Source organism: Eptesicus fuscus, chromosome 1, assembly GCF_027574615.1.
Source record: "Eptesicus fuscus isolate TK198812 chromosome 1, DD_ASM_mEF_20220401, whole genome shotgun sequence".
Taxonomy (NCBI): domain Eukaryota; kingdom Metazoa; phylum Chordata; class Mammalia; order Chiroptera; family Vespertilionidae; genus Eptesicus; species Eptesicus fuscus.
Window position 1 is genome coordinate 49,436,174 of NC_072473.1, and position 24,630 is coordinate 49,460,803.

General features: G+C 42.6%; 1 protein-coding gene and 1 pseudogene across 1 annotated transcript in view; both read right to left on the reverse strand.

Annotated features, from left to right (window-relative positions):
• OPHN1 (oligophrenin 1) overlaps positions 1–24,630 on the reverse strand; it is a 625,127-nt gene that overhangs the window by 472,534 nt on the left and 127,963 nt on the right. The gene's annotated exons all lie outside the window — the stretch shown is intronic.
• On the reverse strand, positions 12,298–14,148 carry LOC103302604 (acidic leucine-rich nuclear phosphoprotein 32 family member E-like; annotated as a pseudogene).

Genomic DNA, 24,630 nt, shown 5'->3' on the forward strand with positions numbered 1-24,630 from the left:
TACAGGAAAGTGCCCATATGATTGTCAGCTGATTTTCTCAATAGAAACTTTGCAAGCCAGAAGGGAATGGCAAGAAATATACAAAGTGATGAATAGCAAGAACCTACAACCAAGATTACTCTACCCAGCAAAGCTCTCATTTAGAATTGAATGTCAGATAAAGCGCTTCACAGATAAGAAGAAGCTAAAGGAGTTCATCACCACCAAACTACTATCACATGAAATGTTAAAGGGTATTCTTTAAGAAGAGGAAGAAAAAAGAAGAAGAAAAAAAGATAAAAACATGAACAATTAAATGGTAATACATATATATCTATCAACAATTGAAGCTAAAAATCAAAATAAACTAACAATAAATCTAATGAAGAAAATAAACTGGTGAGTAAAAAAGAACCAGAGGCATGGAAACATGAAACAGACTCATGAATCTCAGAGGGCAGGGGTGGGAGGGGGGTGGGAAGAGATTGACCAAAAAAATTATATGCATAGACACAGACAATAGAGTGGTGAAGACCTGGTATGGGCAGGATCTGGGTGGAAGAGGGCAATTGGAAGAAAAAGGAGGGGACATCTATAATACTCTCAACAATAAAGATATTTTTATGTGTGAAAACAATTGATTGAAAGATAGATTTTTTCAACAAATAATACTAGAGCCATTGAACATGAGGCATAAAAATGAACCTCAACTCAAACTTCCCATTTTATACAAAAATTAACTCAAAATGGGCCATAGACTTAAAATTAAAACAATAACATTTTTAGAAGAAAACTTGGAGAGAATACTTAGGTCCTGGTCCTTGGTAAAGAGTTCTTAGAAACTTGCCTGGCCTGCGTAGCTCAGTGTTTCAACATGGACCTATGAACCAGGAGGTCAAGGTTTGATTCCCAGTCAGGGCACATGCCTGGGTGGCGGGCTCAATTCCCAGTGTAGGTTATGCAGGACGCAGCCGATTGTGATTCTCTCTCATCATTGATGTTTCTGTCTCTCTCTCCCTCTCCCTTTCTCTCTGAAATCCACAAAAATATTTTTAAAGAAACTTCTTAGACTTGATACCAAAGCATGACCAATAAAACAAAAATACCTAAAAATTGAACTTCTTCAAAATTTTAAAATTTTTCCCTGTAAAAACCTTACTAAGAGGATGAAAAAACAAAACAAAAACAAGTAATAGACTAGGAAAGAGTACAAACCAAGTATCTCATTAAGGACTCACATCTAAAATATATAAAGAATACCCAAAGGTGCCCTGGCTGGTTTGGCTCAGTGGATAGAGTGTCAGCCTGCAGACAGAAGGGTCTGGGTTCGATTCCAGTCAAGGGCACATGTCTGGGTTGCAGGCTCAATCCCCAGTAGGGGGCGGGCAGGAGGCAGCCAATCAATGATTCTCTCTCATCATTGATGTTTCTATCTCTCTCTCCCTGTCCCTTCCTCTCTGAAATGAATAAAAATATTTTTAAAAAAGAATACCCAAAGTTGAGAATTGAATATAAGCAATCCAATTAGAAAATCGGCAACAATATGAAAAGTTATTTCACTGAAGATGATATATGGATAGAAAGTCAGCACACACACACAAAAAGGATTCTTAACATAATTAGATATTTGGGAAATATAAATTAAGAGTACAATGAGCTATGTCTATATACCTATCAGAAATGCTAAAATAAAATAAAAATACAGTGATAATGCAAAATGCTGGTGAGATGCAGAAAAACAGAATCTCTCATACATTGTTGCAAATGTAAAACTGTAAAATCACCCTGGAAAATAGTTTGATGGTATCTTAAAAAAAACAAAAACACAACCACCATACAATCCAGCATATGTATTCCTAGGCATTAATCCCAAAAAGGGAAAACATATGCCTGTTTTCCCTACATAAATGTTCATAGCAATTTAATTAGTAGCTAAAGCCTGAAAACAACCCAGATATCTTTCACCAGGCAAATACTTAACATGTAGTACATCCACACTACAAAATACTACTCAGAAATAAAAAGATATGAATTATTGATACATGCAACAACTTGTTAGAATTTCCAGAAAATTGTGCTGATTGAAAAAAAAAGCCAATCTCAAAAGCTCATACACTCATGATTCCATTCATATAGCATTCTCAAAATTACAAAAATAAAGATGGAGAGCATATTCTTGGTTGCTAGGGAATAAGAATACTGGCAGGGAAGTGGTGGGTGCAAACATAAAGGAGTAGCAGAACTTGTCCCATACTTTAACAGAAATGCTTCTAAAATTTGTGGTAATAGACTAGTTATATATCTTGATGGAGGTTATATTCACAAAAATCTGCATGTGATAAAATGCATAGTACTATGCATATGCATTGTACCAATGTCAGTTTCCTGGTTTTGCTATTGTAAGATGTAACCATTGGGAAAACTATAACTGAAAGGTGCAAGAAACACTTCTATACTATCTTTGCAATTTCTTCTGAATCTATAAGTATTTCAAAATACATTTTTGAAAAGGGGAAAGCTATCCAATTATTTATTGACCTAAGAGCAGAACCAGTTATAGCCACAATGGCTTCTTTTCTATTCCTTGAAACCATAAGAAACATGACCATTTCAGGGCCATTATAACTTCTGTTCCCCCAGATATCTTTACTGAAATGTCACCTTGCCAGAGAGCCTTCTCTATAAATCCTTATCTAAGATTGCAGATCCCACACATACATCTAACATGTTTAATTAATTCTGTTGTTTATGATCTGTCTTCTCCCTGGTAAGTTTCCTGAGAGTAAGTAAGGATTTTTATCTATTTTATTCACTACGCAATCCACATTTATTAGAACAATACATGAAACAGCATATACTCAATAAATATGTATTGAGTGAGTGAATGATAAAACTTACAGGGGAAGAAAATTATAAACCAACCTCATTCATGAAAATAGATGTAAAAATCCTAAACAAATATTGGTAAATAATCAATGTGTAAAAAGGTCACTATACAAAAAAAGGAAATCCATTTGTGACAATATGGATGAACTTTGAGAGCCTTATGCTAAGTGAAATAAGTCAGACAGAGAAATAAAAATATTTTATGATCTCACTTAAATGTGCAGTCTAAAAAAAAGCCAAACTCATAGAAAAATAGATCAGATTTGTGGTTACCAAAAGCAAGGGGGTGGGTGGGAGAATTGAATGAAGATGGTCAAAAGGTACAGACAACAGACATCCATTTATGAGATTAAGTACTGGGATGAAATATACAGCATGGTGACTCTAGTTAACACTGCTTTATGGTATATTTGAAAGTAGCTAAGAGAGTAGATCCTAAAAGTCCTCATCACAAAGAAAAAAAATATTTTTCCGTGTGTGTGTGTGTGTGTGTGTGTGTGTGTGTGTGTGTGTAATGATGATTGTTAACTAAACTCCTGGTAATCATTCTGTAATATATGTAAGTCAAGTCATTAGGATGTGCAACTTAAACTTACACAGTGATATATATGAATTATACTATCTAATAAAAGAGTAATATGCAAATTAACCATCATTCCACTACACTCACAAGCCCCACCCACCAGCCAATCAGGAGTGGGTATGCAAATTAACCCAACCAAGATGGCTGTGGCCATGGAGCGAACAGGAGGCTTGGGTTGCCCTCGGCAATGGAGGAAGCCAAGATTTCTACACACCCTGGCCAGCCCAGGCCTCCACTCAAGGCTACAAAGTTTCAATTATAAAACATAAATAAATCCCAACAAAAATGGCTGTGGCCACGGAGCGAACAGGAGGCTTGGGTTTCCCCAAAGATGGAGGAAGCCAAGCTTTCTGCACACCCTGGCCGGCCAAGGCCTCCACTCAAGGCTACAAAGTTTCAATTATAGTAGATAAATAAATCCCAACAAAAATGGCTGCGGCCACAGAGCAAGCAGGAGGCTTGGCTCTGCTCAAGGCTACAAAGTTTCAATTATAGAAGATAAAAAATCCCAGATACCAGGGCCTCTGCTTGGGTCACCGGGGGCGTGGCCAGCCTGCAAACCACCACAGGCCCCTCGCCCAGACCGCCCCTTGCCCCAAGGGAACCCCCACCCTGATCTGGGACACCCTTCAGGGCAAACCAGTTGGCCCCCACACATGCACCAGGCCTCTATCCTATCTAATAAAAGAGTAATATGCAAATTGACCATCACTCCAACACACAAGATGGCTGCCCCCATGTGGACACAAGATGGCCACCACAAGATGGCCAGCAGGGGAGGGCAGTTGGGAGGGACCAGGCCTGAAAGGAAGGGCAGTTGGGGGCGATTAAGCCTGCAGGGGAGGGCAGTTAGGGGTGACCAGGCCGGCAGAGGAGGGAAGTTGGGAGCGACCGGCTCTGCAGGGAAGGTCAGTTGGAGGGGGACCCAGGCCTGCAGGGGAGAACAGTTGGGGGGGACCAGACCTGCAGGGGAGGGCAGTTAGGGGTGACCAGGCTTGCAGGGGCGGGCAGTTAGGGGTGACCAAGTCTGTAGGGGAGGGCAGTTAGGGGCAATCAGGCTGTCATGGGAGTGGTTAGGGGGTGATCAGGCTGGCAGGCAGAAGTGGTTAGGGGCAATCAGGAAGGCAGGCAGGCGAGCAGGTGGGAGCTAGCAGTCCTGGATTGTGAGAGGGATGTCCGACTACCCGTTTAGGCCCGATTCTACCGGGTTCGGGCCTAAATGGGCAGTCCGACATCCCTTCAGGGGTCCTAGATTGGAGAGGGTGCAGGCTGGGCTGAGGGACACACACCCCCATGCATGAATTTCATGCACCAGGACTCTAGTATCTAAATAAAACTGAAAAAATAAAGTCAAAATGCATCATATTCAAATAAGATTTATTCTAAGACTTCAGGGATAATTTAACGTTAGAAAATCTGTTAGTGTAATTTGCTCTATTTGCAGACTTAGGATACAAAAAAGCATTTGATCAACATGTAAAACTCAATCATTATTACCAAAAGGAGGAAAAAACATACTTTCTCCTGGTACATTTCAGATTAGAAAGGAATTTCCTTAAGTTGACAACCACTACCTACTAAAAACATTAAACATTAGACGTAATAGTGAAATTTTAGAAGCATTTCCATTAAAGTATGGATCAAGTTTAGGTTCCTATAGCTTTTCCTTCATTCAATAATAAAAATTGAATGGTAATCCTAGCTGTAGAGAGCACCTGGGAAGACACATGAGCATTTCTTTAATTATCTTCAGCTGAATCCAGTGGCTTTGGCAAAGCCAAGTCCTGGAAACAGGCTTTGCCAGAGGCAGGAGTGTTGTCAGCTTGACCTTCAGCCCAGGTGCCAGGGGGTGGGTTTTGTTATTTATATCCAGCCAAGCACCAGGAATGAATACGACTCAACTCTGGCCTATCCAAGAATGCACATAATCTCCTTTGTCTTGACTTTTAGTAAAACTTCCTGGTTTTTGCGGTATAAAATAAACACACTGTATTGGCTCTGGGTCCTTGTCTCTCCATCAGAAGACAGTGGTCCCACATGGCCCCAGCTTTTTCCTTCCATCTCTGTGTCTGTCTCTTTCATCTTCTCAATCCCCAGCCACCCCTACTCAGGAACCAGACCGCTCTCTAGCCATGCTGGACGTGGAAAAGAGAGAAATATTTACACCTAGCCATTGAAGTTAGACAAGAAAAATAAATATGAAGTATAAAGTTTGGAAAGGAAGTCTGTATTAAAATTATGAATGTTTATACGTGATATGATTTACTACTTAGAAAATCCCAGCAAAAATATACACACAAATCATTAGAATTAATGAGGTTCTTAAGGTTAGTGGATATAAGATCAACATTAAAAAAAATAGAATTCCTATATGTCAAAAACAAGCAAAGTATAGTTTTAAGGAATTCATTGTAGCAACTAAAGTATAAGCAACCTTCATGTGCATGAACTTTATGTAAGCATTTTTTTTAAATATTGAAAGACGCAAATAGCCCCTCATTAATGAAACAATCACCCATTTCCATACACGGGAAAACTCAGTATCATAAGGATCAGTTCTCTTAATATAAATTCAGTGCAATTCTAATCAGTGGGACTTTTTATGAAACTTGATAAACTCAGCCATTCAATAGTGAAGTGTCAGTCCAAGAATAGTTAGGAAAGTATGAAGAACAAGTTGCCCAAGCATGCCTTTACCCACTGCGTCCATGCATGGAGCACCTTCAGCAAGGCCCTAGCCCAGTGGTCGGCAAACTGCGGCTCACGAGCCACATGCGGCTCTTTGGCCCCTTGAGTGTGGCTCTTCCACAAAATACCACGTGCCGGCGCATACGTACAGTGCAAATGAAACTTCATGACCCATGCGCAGAAGTCGGTTTTCAGCCTGGGCAAGTCTATTTTGAAGAAGTGGTTCTAACGCAGAGCCACACTCAAGGGGCCAAAGAGCCTCATGTGGCTGCCCTAGCCTATGGCAACCACCACCCACCTGCAGTGCCCTGGTGAAACTTCAGGCTCTGGATGAGAGAGAAGGGCCTCTATTTATCCACCACTGGCCAGCAGAGGCTATGTGCAGGTGGAAGCCCCTGCTCCATTCGCACCCCCAGTGCCACAGCAGCGCAGTCAAGGTAATACCAATGGGGATACTGACTAGTGACCTCAGGAGTCTTGGAAATTAGACCCCCTCCAGTGTAAGTTCACGTATGACACCCCTCCCCTGCCACGGTTAAAGCAGACTGGGCTGTCCTTTAAGATATTAAATGCTTTTATTTTCAATATTAAAAATCAGCAAACTGAAAGAAAAAAGTTGGTCAGACCTTTTCTACCAATAAGCTAGACTTGCTATAAGCTATAATAATTAAGATAGTATAAGTACTGGAAAAGACAAATAGCCAGATGGACTAGAAAAATTAAAAACGCAGAAACAGATCTACCTACATATGGAAAAAAAGTATATTAAAGAGGACACATCACAATGATATAGTACACAGTTAGACAAACATGAGCAAAGGAGGGATGATATGCCAGGTACGGAAGGTCACCAGGGCGGAAAGCCCCAGGTGCACAGCAAGGGACAATTATAGGGTGGGTCCTCTCCCCCAGGGTGACCTTTCCTCCCCTAGCATATCACTGGTCATGCGGTTTAAACTCCCTGACCTTTCATATCTCTGGTTATGTGGTTCAGACCCTCCCCTGACCTTTCCTCCCTTAGTATTTCAGTAGTCATGTGGGTTTAGACACCCTTAAAGAAGGAACAGGGAGTCAGGAGAATAGCCTCAGAGATTCCCATACAAGCCCTTGCACAATCACTCCCTTAAGCCCTCAGGACAATGAGGTTCTGGCCAGCACGGGGTCTATTGACCACTGAGACAGAGTTTTGGTCAAACTAGAGATGACATTTAGGTTCAGTTGTGTTTCAGCTCTAGTCCCAAAAGAGCAGCAAGGTCAGGCTGGGCAATGACATCAAGACCAGCTGCATTGACTAATGACACTCCCCCACACCCCTGCACCAGGAGCCCAAGACCCTGAAAGGACACACCTAGAAAGCTGATAAATATTCTGTTGAGATTCTCCCCTAAGACCTCCTCCAGATAAAAGTCCTCAAGATGAAGGACCCAGTTCTCCCTAGTGCTCTACTCTCTCTCTCTTCAGCACGTACTCACCTTTCCCCACCTCCTTCATTCCCCAGGCGTTCTCTCCTCTCTCCTCTCTCATCTCTCTCTCTCTCTCTCTCTCTCTCTCTCTCTCTCTCTCTCTCTCTCTCTCTCTCTCTCCTGCCTTCCCTGCCTTTCTTTCCTTCCTTCCCTCATCTTCCTTCAAGGCAGATACCTTTTCTTTATTTTTCCTAAGTCCCAAGGACCCTTCTTTGGCCCCTATAACTTGTTTTACTGAGTCCATGCAGCCCAACTGGCTCACTTTTTCTACCTCTGTGACTTTCTATATAAATTTTCTCTTATAATTACTAATTATGAGTTCTTGGCTCTGAATTCTTTCTCAGCCAAACTCAAAGACTGAGGTCTAACTTTGCCAGCCACATCTGGTACTGTTTTGACATTAACAGCAAACCAGACAAAAATGATATATTATTACCTAGAAAAATGTTAGGCAATTGACTATCCACATACAAGTTTAGACACCTATCTTACACCATACATAAAAATAAAACTAGATGTGTTAGGGACAGAAATTGGGGACTAGCTACTAGTTACAAGAGATATTAATTATGCTCTGTTAACTGTGATTATTTTGTTCTGATTAAAGAAAACACATTCTAACCTGATTGAGAGTTGTACACACCCAGGACCAGGGCGGAAAGCCCCAGGTGCACAGCAAGGGACAATTATAGGGTGGGTCCTCTCCCCCAGGGTGACCTTTCCTCCCCTAGCATATCACTGGTCATGCGGTTTAAACTCCCTGACCTTTCATATCTCTGGTTATGTGGTTCAGACCTTGGAATGTGGTCCATTCTCTTGTGAGAACTGCTCATTATCAAGGAAAGATAAACAACCTTGTTGCCTAAACAATGGAGTCCTCCCAGCCCACATTACCTGTAACCTGTAATCATTATACCCATTCTTATTCCTTTTGCCTACTTCCCCATGTAATCTTTGTTCTACCCAATATAAGTAGCTGGCTTATTGCAGGGGGGGGGGGGGCATGCAGAGTAGATTTTCATGGATGACAAGCTACTCTCCCATACTGCCTGCATTATTGGAATAAATGCTCCTATATGATTCAACTCTGTCCTTGCTTAATTAGTTCAAGTAGTGACAGGCAGCCCAGACCCATTGGTTGTCTGGTTTCAGATGGATTTATAACCAAAATGTGAAAAGCAAACCTTTAAAACTTGTGGAAGAAAATAGCCCTAGCTGGTTTGCTTGTGGATAGAGTGACGGCCTACGGACTGAAGGGTCCCAGGTTGGATTCCAGTCAAGGGCACATGCCCTGGTTGCAGACTAGATCCCCAGTAGGAGGCATGCAGGAGGCAGCCAATCAATGATTCTCTCTCATCACTGATGTTTTTCTCTCTCTCTCTCCCTCTCCCTTCCTCTCTGAAATCAATAAAAAATATATGTTAAAAAAAAGAAAATATATTTATAACTTTAGTGTAGGAAACAATTTCTTAAATAAGACACAAAAGAAAAAATAATAAAAGAAGTCATGATATATTTAACAGTTAAAAACTAGTTTTTGACAAAAAATAACATAAACAAAATGAAAAGAAAGTGGTTGTCTTTGGCAATGGAGACTAGAAACGGGGAAATTATTTGTAACATTTAACAGATAAAGGATTAACTTCTGAAATAGCACTTTTAACTCAATAATAAGGGCTAACAGCCCACAATAAAAATGGGTAAATAATACAAAAACAGGCAATTCACAAAAGATAAAATATAAATGACCAATAAACATATTATAAAGTACTCAATGGTCCTAGCTGGTTTGGCTCAGTGGATAGAACACCAGCCTGTTGAATAAAGAGTCCTGGGTTTGATTCCAGTCAAAGGAACATGCCTGGGTTATGGGCTTGATCCCAAGTGGGGGGCGTGCAGGAGGCTGCCGATCCGCGATTCTCTCCCATCATTGATGTTTCCATCTCTCTCTCCCTGTCCCTTCCTCTCTGAAATCAATAAAAATGTATATTTTTTTAAATTTAAAAAAATAAAGTACACAATAAATAGTTAGGAAAATAAAAATTAAGTAATGAGATTCCATTTCATAAATCTCATACTTATCAGATTGACAAAATTATTTTGTTTGTTTTAAAACTGTCATGCCTTTATTTAAAACACAGTTGCACAAAAGTATTAACTTCAAAGGTTCTTAAGGAGAGTTTTGAGGAAGTAAACACACTATATACATACTGCCATACAAAGAAGCATTAAAATAGGACTGAAAACTTTTACAAAATATAAAACCCACCCTTACTTATTTGCATGAAAATATCACTCACAAAGCTAAATAAGTCTTAAAAAGTTATTTGGAGGCTCTTATGTGTCGTTTTCAAACCAAAGAACTCTTATTGATTGCACAATAAGATGACTGATAAGAAAGATTATATATAGATTTAATTTTAAAAATAAGTATATTATAATCTGGAAAACAATGTGATGAGAATTCTTAGGGACTAAAACAGATGATTTCAATTGTTTAAAAGGAATAAAATGTTAATGATTTGGATATTTGAATCCCACTAAGATAAGTTAGCATGAAATGCAGGCAGGGCAGAGGTCCAGTGGAAAACAAAGGCAGGTGCAACATAGGCAGGGGCAGACAAGGCAGTTTGAGCCAGTCTAATCATAGGAACCAACCATGCAGAAATAATAAAATGTTTCTGGACTCAAAGTGGGAGGAATGTGAAACTAGGGAGGGTCTGCAGCAACAAGGTGTAGGAACACATAGAAACAGAGAAAGTTCAGGTCCTTTGCTGGGCAAGAACAATGAGGAAATCAATCATGTGGCTACACAGGTAGATATAGAGCAGGCTTGTAGCAAAAATATACTCCTAGAATACAAGGATTCACGGGCAGTCCATTATTGCTCCCCCACCCCACCCCCCACCCCCCCGTGTGGGGAGTCTAAATCTGCTTGTAATAAATTTTCTACACTTTTGCTTAAATCTTGTGGTCCGAGGAGCTCATTCTACAGCATCGAGAGACACAACCCCGGGTAAAAAACCTTGGCTCACTTTTCCAGTTATCACCCCCACTAAACTTATCCCAGGACTTTCATTTCAGTCAGTTGTAATACTTATTTAGTTTAAACTAAAAAAGAAGCAGTACTATACTCAGTAATTTAAATGTGTCCGAGTATGGAAGTGTAACTTCAGTTAATTTGATGAAACTAACAAAAAAGCTTACAAATATTCAAAACAAAATGGGGGTAAATTTAAAGAGCCAAGATTAAAAAAGCAATTGCCTTGAAAATGGAGCCTCCACAACAAAAAGGGAGATGAACTTGTCTAGTCATATTATAATCAGTAGCCATATAAGAAAACACACTCAAACTTTTCCCAAATATTTTTCTACTTTTAATGGACATCCACTTGAAAACCAATCTTAATTTTTATATGGACTTAGTTTCAAATATTTTTTCATTCCCTAATATATTCCAATCAGATGCTATATCTGGTAATGCTTTAAAACTACAGAAAGAATAATTAAAGGTTCTATTCAGAAAAATTAGAAATACTTGCAGAGTGGTAGCTAAGTCATTTGGGAAGCTAACTTAAAATTTTGATTTGAATGTCTCATTAACTATTAACAGACAATTATTCTGACGTTTGAGGAACACTATTGCTGCTTACAAAAGCCTATCTGCTTCTTTTCTTTCTTAATCCTTCTACACAGTCTGTATATCTTGTCAACCAAGAAAGATTTCCAGTAAGCAGTTTGTTGCATAAAATTATATAGATAATAATATTCATATCTCAGAAAATACTGTTTGTCTCACTTAGCTTTTTTAAAACTGAGACAGGTCTGAAAAGGTAGTTGAGGTATTTTCCTGGGTATTCATACATTTCCCAACTTTTTTTGAAATGAGGGAGGAGAGTGAAACAAGAAAGGAAGGGGTTCATAAAGGAATTGTTGAAAGGAAAATGAAAAACGCACACTTAAAAATACAACAAAAAACAACCTTTAGCATGTCATGATCTTCATTCAGCTTGAGAACAAAGGGATTCCCTGTATGTCTCTGAACTTACTATAAGCAATTTTTCCTTAAAAAATAAAATCTTATAAAAAATCTTATTAGTCACCTGGTTTAAAATGTTTCAGAAGACTCCCCAAAAGCCATGAAATATATTGTTGAACAGAATCTTTACTATTCTGCTCCTACTTTTCAAGTTACTCATGTGACAAATAAGCACCCAAAAACCCTTATCCAAAAACAGTCATTGTCTTCATACTAAAGATCTCTGGGTCACCTCTAAAAAACTAACCAACTTATTTTATTTCATATTCCAGCTGACTGTGATTTCAGTTAATTCATAAATAACTTTAAAAACTTATGAATGAAATGTACCATATTATGCCTGTGTCAAAAGCCATCATGTTTTAATTATGGGCTAAAATGAATAATAGGTAAACTTGTATTAGAAAAATTAAGATTCTAAATAAACTGCTAGGAAATTTCACAATGAGGTCAATGAAAATTTGTCTCTACATACAATATGATCATTAACAGACAAGTAAATTTTATATGGAATGATAAGACAAAAATAGTAAAACCACACTTTTCCTATAAAAAGTGACATGTTACCTTCTGTAGGGATAGCTATTATACATGAAGAAACAAGATGTGACCACTCTATTACACACCCAGGAATTTAGGGAATCTGGTATTAGAATGATCTAATCATCTTCTCCTCCATCATCCTCAGCATCTGGTTTCAGCTTTTCTCCTCAAATACCTTCTTCTTCTATTCTAAATGATAGCTTTGCTGGGTACAGTAGTCTTGGTTGTATTTCCTTGCTTTCCATCACCTTGAATATTTCTTGCCACTCCCTTCTGACCTGCAAAGTTTCTATTGAGAAATCAGCTGATAGTTGTATGGGTGCTCCCCTGTCTGTAACTAACAACTTTTCTCTTTCTGCTTTTAAGATTCTCTATTTGTCTTTAATCTTTGGCATTTTAATTATGATGTATCTTGGTGGGGGCTCTTTGGGTTCACCTTGTTTGGGACTTTCTGAGCTTCCTGGACTTGTAAATCTATTTCTTTCACCAGGTAGAGGAACTTTTCTATCATTATTTTTTCAAATAGGTTTTCCATTTCTTGCTCCCTCTTTTCTCCTTCTGGCACCCCATGATATTAATGTTGGTATGCTTGAAGATGTCCCAGAGGCTCCTTACACTTTCTTCATATTTTTTATTCTTTTTTTCTTTTTGCTCTTCTGATTGGGTGTTTTTTTCTTCCTCATATTCCAAATCACTGATTTGATTCTTGGTGTCCTCTACTCTACTTTTTATTCCCTGTAAGTTATTTTTCATTTCATTTAATGTAGCCTTCATTTCTGATTGTACCTATTTTATGTCCATGAAGTTCCTTGAAGTTCTCATAAAGTTCCTTGATTATCTTTATTTTTTTTTAATTTCTTTATTGATTAAGGTATCACATATTTGTCCTCGTCCCCCCATTTCCATCCCACCCCCCTCCCCACACATGCCTCCACCCCCCTGTTGTCCTTAACCACTGGTTGGGCTCATATGTCTGCACACAAGTCCTTTGGTTGATCTCTCCCTTTATCCCCACCCTTTCCTACCCTCCCCCCCGAGGCCCGACAGTCTGATCCATGCCTCCTTGTTTCTGGTTCTGTTCTTGTTCATCAGTCTATGTTGTTCATTATTTCCCCTAGATGAGTGAGATCATGTGCTCTTAGAAATACACTTATAAGAACCGAAAATGAGACAAGCAATAATGGTTATGGTGACAGGCAAATGAATCAGTCTGTAGTGAGTTTCTTTCTGGGCCAACAGTTGTTTTGAACTCTGTATCTGGTAGTTTGCTTGCTTCCGTTTCATTTAGTTCCACTTCTTCTTCTTCTTGACCTTCTTCTCCTTCTTCCCCTTCAACAAAATCCTCATCATCTTCTCCATCCTGAATTTCTTCTCTCATTAAGTATGAGAGGTCCACTTCCTCTTCTCCTCTCCCAATTCTGAGCCTGCTTTATCTTCATCCTTATCCTCATCTTCTTGCTCCTCCTCTTCCTCATATCCTTCAGGTAGACCAGCTTCAGCTTCCTCTTCATCATCTTCATCTCCATCCTCATCATCCTCATTCTGAATTGGTGCTTCTTTATCCTCCTGATCAAATCCATCTAAGTAGGTGATTTGCTGCAGCAGTATGTTCTCACCCTTAAACAAGTCAAGACTTTTAAAATTTTTAAGATTTTGGAAAGCTTCTAGTGCACTGAGATCTTTGATTTTGTTTCCAATCAGATTGAGGTAGGTAAGATTAGGACATTTCTCTGCCAGGACTTCCAATCCTCCAAAAATACTATTGTTACTAAGTTCCAACATTCTAAGTTATTTAAGTTGGGAAGCCAGGCCAGTGAACTTAGTTCCACATTAATCGTACTCAGAAACTCTACATCGAAGCCCTCAATTTCCCCATTGACACAATAGCAATTTTCAAGGACTAACTATATCACCTCCTCCAGGACTCTGTTCCTTAACTCCAGGTTAATCCTCATCTTCATCTCCATGTCCTCCTCCTACTATTCTGCTACTACTCTCCTCTGTTACCATGTCCTGCCTTTCCCACTACCCCAACCCTCAAATTGTAGAAGATTTGGAAATGAATGTAAAGAAACGCAAATATAAATGCCCAACACCAGCAGATAGGTGTGGGGGAAGAAAGAAGAGAATAGCAAATGGAGTCTAAGGAGTTGGGACTGTACCTTGGCTGCCAAGACCTCCTTCTCCACACACTCTCACACACACACACATACACATACACACACTCTCCATTCCTCAACAAAATTCTTAAGGTATAACAATATCAAATGTGAAAAATGGTGTGGATAAATGAATAATCTAATATATTTGTTGGTGGGAACCTAAACAGGCATAACCATTTAGAAATGCAATTTAGAAAGATCTGATAATTTTATAAAAATGCTCATTACCTGAGAAACTCTTGCACATATCCCAAGAAGGCATATATGAGGATATTCATTGGCATATTGCCAGCAATAATGAAAAATTAGAAACAGCCTATATGCCCATTAATAAGGAAATTAATAGATAAGTATGCTGCATATGGCCAAGAATACATACCCAATTCATTCAGGATTGTGATTGCCTCTCTTGAGGATTGAAGAGAGGGGTAAAAGCAGACTTCACTATCTCTAGAACTGAATGTTCCTGGTTACCATATGGGAAAGATCTTCCCCCCTCCTTTACTTAGTTATTTCCTTGAGAAAATTTGTAACTACAAAGCTACCTTCAGTCTCTTTGACACATATACAAATTTTTGTAAAAGCTAAATGAACCTCTTGCCAGCATTATAACCAAGGAACACTTTTGTTAACAGCATGGAAGCCATCTCTTTAAAATAGCAACATCAAGGAAGATAGTAATATTAGGAAACTTACCCTAAGTGCCTTGCTTTAATTCTTAAATGCCTGCTTGTCACAGAGATGAGAAAAGTTTTATTTTTTTTCTTTCCATAAAGGTAGTGAGCTTACACATGACTACCTAAATTATCAGGTGCATTTTGGTTAAACTATGTATAGCAAATAGCACTGTCAACAAGACATTTTAATTGAGTAAAAGTTATGGTTTATCTTGGAACATGTACATAATAGATTGTATCTACATTATAAAAGGGTGAGATCTATTTCAGTCTTTACCATCTCAGTCATTTACATGCCAGTTTGATTTAAAACAATTTTAGGAGAACATAGATATCCTAGACCAGTGATGGCAAACCTATAACACGCGTGTCAGCACTGACACGCGTAGCCATTTCTGATGACACGCGGTTGCTGAGGGGGCCGCATGCCGAGGATGAAACATTTGCTGCTCCTGAGGATGAAACATTTGCGACAAGACTCTAGTCGCAAATGTTTCATCCTCCCCTATTAGACACTCTGTGCCGGAGGTCTGTAGGCCAAAACAACAGAAGTCCGGCACAGAGCGTCTAGTTCTGGGACTTCCGGTTAAGCCGGGATCTTTGCCCTCACTTCTGCCGGCAGAGCAGGGAGCAGCGGAACACAGCGGGGGACGCATCTCTGGGGGCCCTGCCATTACCAGTAACCAAATAACAGTTAACCACAGCAACCATTGTCTACTGTTCTAGGGTGTCATGGATTTCTAATCCATCATTACTGAGATAAGTGAGGGGGAGGCTGGGAGAGGCGAGGGTTTGTGATGTGCTATGGGTGCCGTTTCCCGCCATTAGAAATAGCGGAAGCCATTTTAATTCACATAAAGAACACCATCTTGCTCCATAGTGCAGACTCCATTTCACCACTATTACTGTTGTGCATCCTTATTAACCCCTATTTCTGCTTATTAACTCTGCCCTTTCCTAAAAGACAGTTATATGCACCATTTTGTGGTTAGTTAGGCTAGTTAACCCCTAATTGCCTGCAGGCCTAACAAGCTATCTATAATTCTATCTTCTGTCACTGCCCCCCTGATGGAGAACCCAAAAAATAAAAAAACTAAGGTTAAGTAAAGGAAGTGGTAGTAGCAGTGGCCGACCCTTTCAAGAGACATGGACTGAGATGTATGGCTTTATAGAAAAAAAATGGCAGATCATTTTGCGTTCTATGTACTGAAACAGTAGTAAGCAGAACGTGGAATATAAATAGACATTTTGAAACTAATCATTCCCAGCTCTTGGAAAAAAAGTGAGGATGAAAGAAAGGAATACATTTCCAGGCAGCTACACCTTTATAAGAGCCAATCTAATTCCATCCTTAAATTTATGAAAGGCTCTACAAATTTAACATCTGCAAGTTTGAGCATTGCTCACTCTATAGCTCAGCATGGAAAAGCGCTCAGTGAGGGAGAATTTATTAAAGAAACTCTCCTAAGATGTGCACAAGTTCTATTTCACGATATGCAGAATAAAGATGCAATTATTAAGAGAATATCTGAATTACCACTCAGTAGAAATATCATAAAAGACCAAATAATGAGACTGAACACAAATGTACAACATCAATTAAAGAGAGACATAAGAAAGTGTAAATATTTTTCGATCTCTCTTGATGAAACTACTGATGTCACATCACATGTTCAGTTGGCCATTATTGGTTGATATTCTGATGGTCTCACAATGAGAGAAGAGTTGATAAAGTTAGTATCAGTGTCAACAAGTAAATCAGAAAGCGAAATATGTAAGGTTGTTATACAAACATTTCGTGACCTAAGCATTGATATCTCTAAAGTTGTGTCAGTGACGACAGATGGGGCACCAAATATGGTGGGGGAAAAAGTCAGATTTGTCAAATTGTTTACAGAAGCTATTGGACATCCGATTGTGCCTTTTCATTGTATTATCCATCAGGAGGCTTTATGTGCCAAGGCAGGATTCACCGACTTAAACGACTTAATGTCAGTTGTTACAAAAATAGTTAATTTAATAGCTGCTCGCCCCCTTCACAAGTGAGAATTTTCGGCACTTTTACTGTAGGTTGATTCCACCTATAGTGGACTGCTGATGTACAATAATGTAAGATGGCTGAAAAGAGGCAAAGTTCTTGAGCGCTTTGTGGAGTGCTTTGAAGAAATTAAGGTATTTCTTGACGATAAGGATCTGGGAAACTTTCCTCAGCTTAATGATGATAAGTGGGTCAACACCCTGATGTTTTTTACAGATCTCTCTGTTCATATTAATGAACTGAACTTAAAGTTACAAGGTTTTGACAAAAGTATTGATGTTATGTTTGGATACATAAAAGCTTTTGAAAGTAAAGTTAAAATTTTCAAGCGAGATGTAGAAACTAAAACTTATAAGTACTTTCCTCGAGTAACAAAATATTTTGAGAAGGCCAGTGCAGCTGTACAAAATGAAATTGAACTCTTGCATATGAAGTACCAGCATGTTTTAGACTCGTTACTTGACCAGTTTAGTGATAGATTTAGTCAATTTAGAAGTCTAGAACAGACCATGAAAATAATTAAGTATCCTGATGTAGTAGTCTATAATAGTTTGGAATTAAATGTTTTCCAATGAATGCAAATTGATGATTTGGAGATGCAGCTTGCAGAATTTCAAGACAGTATCTGGGCTCAGGTGTTTGTCGACTTGAGGTCAAAGCTTGAGAATCTGGAAAGGTGCCGCTTGGAGAATCAAGAGGAGTGTCACTACGAACAGGAAATTTGGAGTGCCTGGAACCGACTACCAGACACTTTTATCACCCTGAAAAATATAGCAATGGCTTTACTCACAATTTTTCCCTCTACATACTTTTGTGAGGCCTTATTCTCAGCGTTAAATAATATCAAAACCAACAAAAGAAACAGATTGACAGATGAAGTTAGTAGCGCTTGTTTGGGCCTGAAGTGTACAAAATACCAACCTTCAATTGAAGATTTAGCCAATGAAATTCAGCAACAAAAAAGTCACTAATAGGCAGGTTAGTTAAAGAATTCCCCCTCCCCCTCACTTATCTTAGTTCACGGCACCCCACACAAGCTAAATAATATCAAGACCAACAAAAGAAACTGACTGACGGATGAACAAAGAAGTCACCAAGCAGGTAAGTTAAATATTTAGTTTTTGGTTTATTAAATACAATTACATATAACAATTATACATTTATGTTATTTAAACTATAAATATCACGAAATAATGTTTTTTCCTCAAAGTGACACACTACCCGAGTTATGCTCAGTTTTTTGGCGAAGTTTGACACACCAAGCTCAAAAGGTTGCCCATCACTGTCCTAGACTATGGCCAAGGATACACACCCAATTCACTCAGGATTGTGATTGCCTCTCTTGAGGATTGAAGAGAGGGGTAAAAGCAGACTTCACTATCTCTAATGTTTTATTTAAGAAAGAAAGCAATGAAGCAAACAACAAAAGGTTCATCTCAGGGGGAGGTTGGTACAAGAATGTTTATTACCAGGTGTACTGGTTAATAATGAAGATTTTTTTTAATATATGGAGTTACACATATGTTGAAATATATGTGATTTGATATGTATGCTATTTTGTTGCATTGACAACAAGCTTCAAAACTTCATATGTCAAATTTTCTGAAGGTATTAACATCGTAGATATTTTTACGCTTAAAATGTCAAATTTCATGCCAAAAATAAGAGCATTTGCGGGAAATTTTAAATTTTATTGTTTAAGATATTACAAATAGTAGTACATATGTCTCTTTTTTTTTCCCCACTGACCTCCCCCTCCCCTCGCCTCCCCTACCTCCGGGCACTTGCCCTCATCCCCCCCCCCCCCGCCCCCAGTGTCTTGAGTCTATTGGTTCTGCTTATATGCATGCATACAAGTCCTTTGGTTGATCTCTTAAACCACCCCCAACTATCCCCTACCTTCCCGCTGTAGTTTGACAGTCTGTTCGATGTTTGATGCTTCTTTGCCTGTGTCTATTTTTGTTCAACAGTTTGTAATGTTCTTTATTATCCATAAATGTGTGAGATCATGTGGTATTTATCTTTCACTGACTGGCTTATTTCACTTAGCATAATGCTCTCCAGGTCCATCCATGCTGTTGCAAATGGTAAAAATTCCTTCTTTTTCACAGCAGCAAAGTATTCCATTGTGTAGATGTACCATAGTTTTCTAATCCATTCATCTGCTGATGGGAATTTAGGAAGTTTTAATTCATTACTTTATTTTGAAGAAAAGTGCTGCTGAATGTTATCATATACTTTGGGAAGCTTATGGTGAACATGCTCCATCTCAAGATACTTGTGAACACTGGTTTAAATGCTTTAAAAGTGATGATTTCAATGTGAAAGACAAAGAACATCCAGGTCAACCGAAAAAGTTTGAAGCCCAACAGCATTATTGGATGATGTGTGTCAAACTCAAAAACAACTTGCAGAAAGATTAAACATTGCTCACCAAACAATTTCCAATCATTTACAAGCAATGGGGAAAGATTTTAAAGGAAGGGAACTGAGTGCCACAGCAACTGAACGAAAGACAAATGGAAAACCGAAAAGTCATCAGTAATATGTTGCTTCAACTGCATGAAAGAAAGTCTTTTTTGCATTGAATTGTGACTGGTGATGAAAAGCGGATTTATTTTGAGAACCCCAAATGCACAAAATCATGGGTTGATCCAGGTCAACCATCAACATCAACTGCAAGCCCAAATCAATTCGGAAAGAAGACAATGCTCTGCGTTTAGTGGAATCAGGAAGGTGTGGTGTATTATGCGCTTCTAAAACCAGGTGAAACCATTAATACTAATCGCTACCAACAACAAATAATCAATTTGAACCACTCTTTGATTGTAAAACCAGAATGGGCCAGAAGACACGGCAAAGTAATTTTGCTTCATGATACCGCACCATCACACATTTCAAAAACAGTTAAAAACACGTTAAAAGATCTTGCCTGGGAAGTATTAACCCACCTGCCATATTCACCTGACCTTGCACCTTCATATTACTACTTGTTCAGATCAATGGCACACGCACTTTCTGAGCAGCACTTCAAAACGTATGAAGTGGAGACTTCAGTAGAGTTGACTGAATTCAAGGGATTAAGAAGTACAATTTGGGGGGACGCCGCGGCGGCGACGCCCGGAACGCGGCGATGGCGGTGCCTGGAGCTCTGCGGCCGCCCAGAGCCCGTCCCCGCCGCGCAGCCCTCGCGCGCCTGGTTCCGCGGGACGCGCGCACCACGCACCGGACAGAGGCCCGGGCGCCCTTTCCGTGCACCTCCCGGCGGCGCTAGATTTCAGTAGAGTTGACTGAAATGAAGGGATTAAGAAGTACAAATTGGGAAGTTTGAAAAAGATGGCGGCGGAGGTTAAAGGCTGTTCTGTTGCCTCGCACCCAGCGAAATCGGAGGGGATGAGGTGTGGAGGCGCGTGCGTCTGGCTGGTGGCGGGGGAAAGGGGCTTTTGTTCCAAACCTAGGGGAGATTAGCTCTCCATCACCCTGAAATCCATCTTCTGGCGAACCGCGGGAGACCCAGATGCCTGCGGGGAGAGGCGGGACTCTTGCGGAGGTGCGCCCAGCAATCAGTGTTTGCTGCGCTGGAGTGCGGAACGAGGCGACTTAGATACGTGGAAGGCAGAAGGACCAGACTCACAGCCATCGCGGCTCGCCGCACCATGGCCTGTTGGCGCCCTGAGACCCCGCCCCGCCCTGGGACCCGCCCCGCACGTTTTGAAGACCTGCCCCGCAAGTCTTGCAGGCACACCTGCGCCCCAAGCAACGGCTTATGCATGTGGGTGGCCTGCTCTCTGGCAGCGGACCAGATGAACTGCTGTTCTAGTCGGACTGCTCCAGGGCCACTCAGACAGGAGGAAGAAACTACAGTTTTTGCTGTAATCCTTGCTGAGTGCCTAAGGCAGTAGCTGATCTACACCCCATTGGAGACCCAGAAACGAGGGCATCTAGTGGTCTGTGGGAGATGACACCAGATTTCAACCATGTGCATAAGGGACACATTCAACAGGAATATTCAGTGAGCGCCAAAGCTTTGCTGCACCAAGACCCGGCCCATAAACGTGTCTCCTGCACAGCAACTCTTCCTTAATAGACAAAGAGAGCCCCCCCAGTGACACCAACAACAATCAAGACTTAACTATACAAAGGAGGACCAAGATGGAGGCATAGGGCGGAAGCCTGATTGTTGCCTACCACAACAACTTTGAGACTACGACAAGAGAGCAGAGCAGACACCATCCAAGACCACCATAGGGCTGGCTGAATAGATGCTCTACAACTAGAATAAAAGAGGGGTATGTGGGATGATGCTGATGCCGGTGACCCAAAGACCACACTTTAAGAACTACGGCTCAGGCGACACAAAAGAACTATGGCTCAGGCGATACAACAGCGGCCTGGAACGCGCTCGGCGCAGTTCCCCCGGCGGTCTCCGGCTGATGGGACGGCTCCACTGGCAGCCAAGCACGGACAGACGAGCCCCTATGAGACATGGGGTGGGAGACTCCGCGCTTGCTGACCTCCGAGTCCGTCAAGAATCTCAACGCCCCGGAAGTGGCCAGGTGCGCATGCTCGGCGACCGGCCACCGATGCAGACCCAAGGGCCGACGCAGCGACGCCAGACCGGCCCACCGCCATGCACCAGGCGCACCGGAGCTTCGCCGAGCCGCCGCCCGACGAGTTCTGCAGCAGCCATACTGGAGCTCTGGAAGGATGGCCAGGGGAATTGCTGAGGGGGGATTGACCCGCAGGAATTGGGATCGGGAAGACGGGGCCCCGCTGAGACCCGGGTGCGGGCGGGGTTGCGCGCCTCGGGGCTAGGGTGTGGTCACACGCCTCTGGGTATAAGTGAGGCCTCACGTCCCTGGGTCTAGGTGAGGCCACATGCCCCTGGGTCCAGGTGAGGCCGGACTCCGGGTCCGGGTGAGACCATGTGTCCCTGGATCCGGGTGAGGCTGCGTGCACCTAGGCCCGGGTGAGCCCAAGTGGCCCTGGGTCTGGGAGAGGCCAAGCGTCCCTGGGTCCGGGTGCGACCATGTGTCCCTGGAGCCGGATGAGGCCTCGTGCACCTAGGCCCGGGTGAGGCCACGTGCCCCTGGGTCTGGGAGAGGCCAAGCGTCCCTGGGTCCGGGTGAGACCATGTGTCCCTGGATCCGGGTGAGGCCTCGTGCACCTAGGCCTGGGTGAGCCCAAGTGGCCCTGGGTCTGGAAGAGGCCAAGCGTCCCTGGGTCCGGGTGAGACCATGTGTCCCTGGATCCAGGTGAGGCCTCGTGCACCTAGGCCTGGGTGAGGCCACGTGCCCCTGGGTCTGGGAGAGGCCAAGCGTCCCTGGGTCCGGGTGAGACCATGCGTCCCTGGATCCGGATGAGGCCTCGTGGACCTAGGCCCGGGGGAGCCCAAGTGGCCCTGGGTCTGGGAGAGGCCAAGCGTCCCTGGGTCCGGGTGAGACCATGTGTCCCTGGATCCGGGTGAGGCCTCGTGCACCTAGGCCCGGGTGAGCCCAAGTGGCCCTGGGTCTGGGAGAGGCCAAGCGTCCCTGGGTCCGGGTGAGACCATGTGTCCCAGGATCCGGGTGAGGCCTCGTGCACCTAGGCCCGGATGAGCCCAAGTGGCCCTGGGTCTGGGAGAGGCCAAGCGTCCCTGCGTCCGGGTGAGACCATGTGTCCCTGGATCCGGGTGAGGCCTTGTGCACCTAGGCCCGGGTGAGCCCAAGTGGCCCTGGGTCTGGGAGAGGCCAAGCGTCCCTGGGTCCGGGTGAGATCATGTGTCCCTGGATCCGGGTGAGGCCTCGTGCACCTAGGCCCGGGTGAGGCCACGTGCCCCTGGGTCTGGGAGAGGCCAAGCGTCCCTGGGTACGGGTGAGACGATGTGTCCCTGGATCCGGATGAGGCCTCGTGCACCTAGGCCCGGGGGAGCCCAAGTGGCCCTGGGTCTAGGAGAGGCCAAGCGTCCCTGAGTCCGGGTGCGACCATGTGTCCCTGGATCCGGATGAGGCCTCGTGCACCTAGGCCCGGGTGAGGCCACGTGACCCTGGGTCTGGAAGAGGCCAAGCGTCCCTGGGTCCGGGTGAGACCATGTGTCCCTGGAGCTGGGTGAGGCCTCGTGCACCTAGGCCCGGGTGAGCCCCAATGGCCCTGGGTCTGGGAGAGGCCAAACGTTCCTGGGTCTGGGTGAGACCATGTGTCCCTGGATCCGGGTGAGGCCGCGTGCACCTAGGCCCGGGTGAGCCCAAGTGGCCCTGGGTCTGGGAGAGGCCAAGCGTCCCTGGGTCCGGGAGAGACCATGTGTCCCTGGATCCAGGTGAGGCCTTGTGCAACTAAGCCCGGGTGAGGCCACGTGCCCCTGGGTCTGGGAGAGGCCAAGCGTCCCTGGGTACGGGTGAAGCCAGATCCTGGGTCCGGGTGAGGCCATGCGCCCCTGGATCCATCCGGGTGAGGCTGGGTCCCAGGCCCAGGTGAGACCACGCGCCCCTTGGGTATGGGTGAGGCCACGTGCCCCTTAATCCGGGTGACGCCGTGCCCCTGGGTTCGGCCGAGACCAAGCCAGAGGGAGTCGGACCTCCATTACCACCATTTGTCCACCATCCAGAGCTGAGGGGTCAGGGCTGACATGTACACATAAGGAACTACTGGACATTGAAATTGGGTCTCAAAAGAACTGTTGGTACAGGGGGAAGCTCGCTACAGATTGATTCATTTGCCTGTCAGCATAACTATTATTGCTCGTCTCACATTTAGTTCTTATTAGTATATATCTAGTGACATATGATCTCGCTCATCTAGGGGAAATGATGAACAACATAGACTGAGGAACAAGAACAGAACCAGAAGCAAGGAGGCATCGATTGGACTATCGGGCCTCAGAGGGAGGATAGGGGAGGGTAGGGGGAGGGTGGGGGGAGGGGGAGAGTTCAACCAAAGGACCTGTATGCATGCATATAAGCCTATCCAACGGTTAAGTTCAACAGGGGATTGGGGCATGCGTGGGGAGAGGGGTGGGATGGGAATGGGGGGATGAGGACAAATATGTGACACCTTAATCAATAAAGAAATATAAAGTAAAAAAAAAAAAAAAAAACGTATGAAGTGGAAAATTGGGTCTCTGAATGGTCTGCCTCAAAACAAGAAAAGTTCTATTGGGAAGGTATCCACAAATTAGCTGAAAGATGGGGGAAATGTGTAGCTAGCGATGGACATTACTTTGAATAAAGCACTTTTGATGTTTCTCTTGAAATTATCGTGTTTTCTTTGATTACAAAATCCGCATTATTAACCGGTACAACTGGTACATGACCCTCTGTACTTTTAAATTTGCATTAATAATAAATAATTGGCTTTGCCCTGTATCTCATATCCTCTTTCCAACCAGAGATTTTTTTTCACCTGGTGTTGCCAGTGCTTTTTTGCTTGCTGTGACTTTTGGAAGTAGTATTGAATTCTACCTTTGTGACCCTTTCTTAAATTATCACCAATAAGAGAACCTGGCTACAGGTCAGGCAAAGGCTATGTTAGGGTCAGAAATAGAACATTGGGGACTAGCTGTAGTTATAAGAAATATTAATCATGCTCTGTTAAATG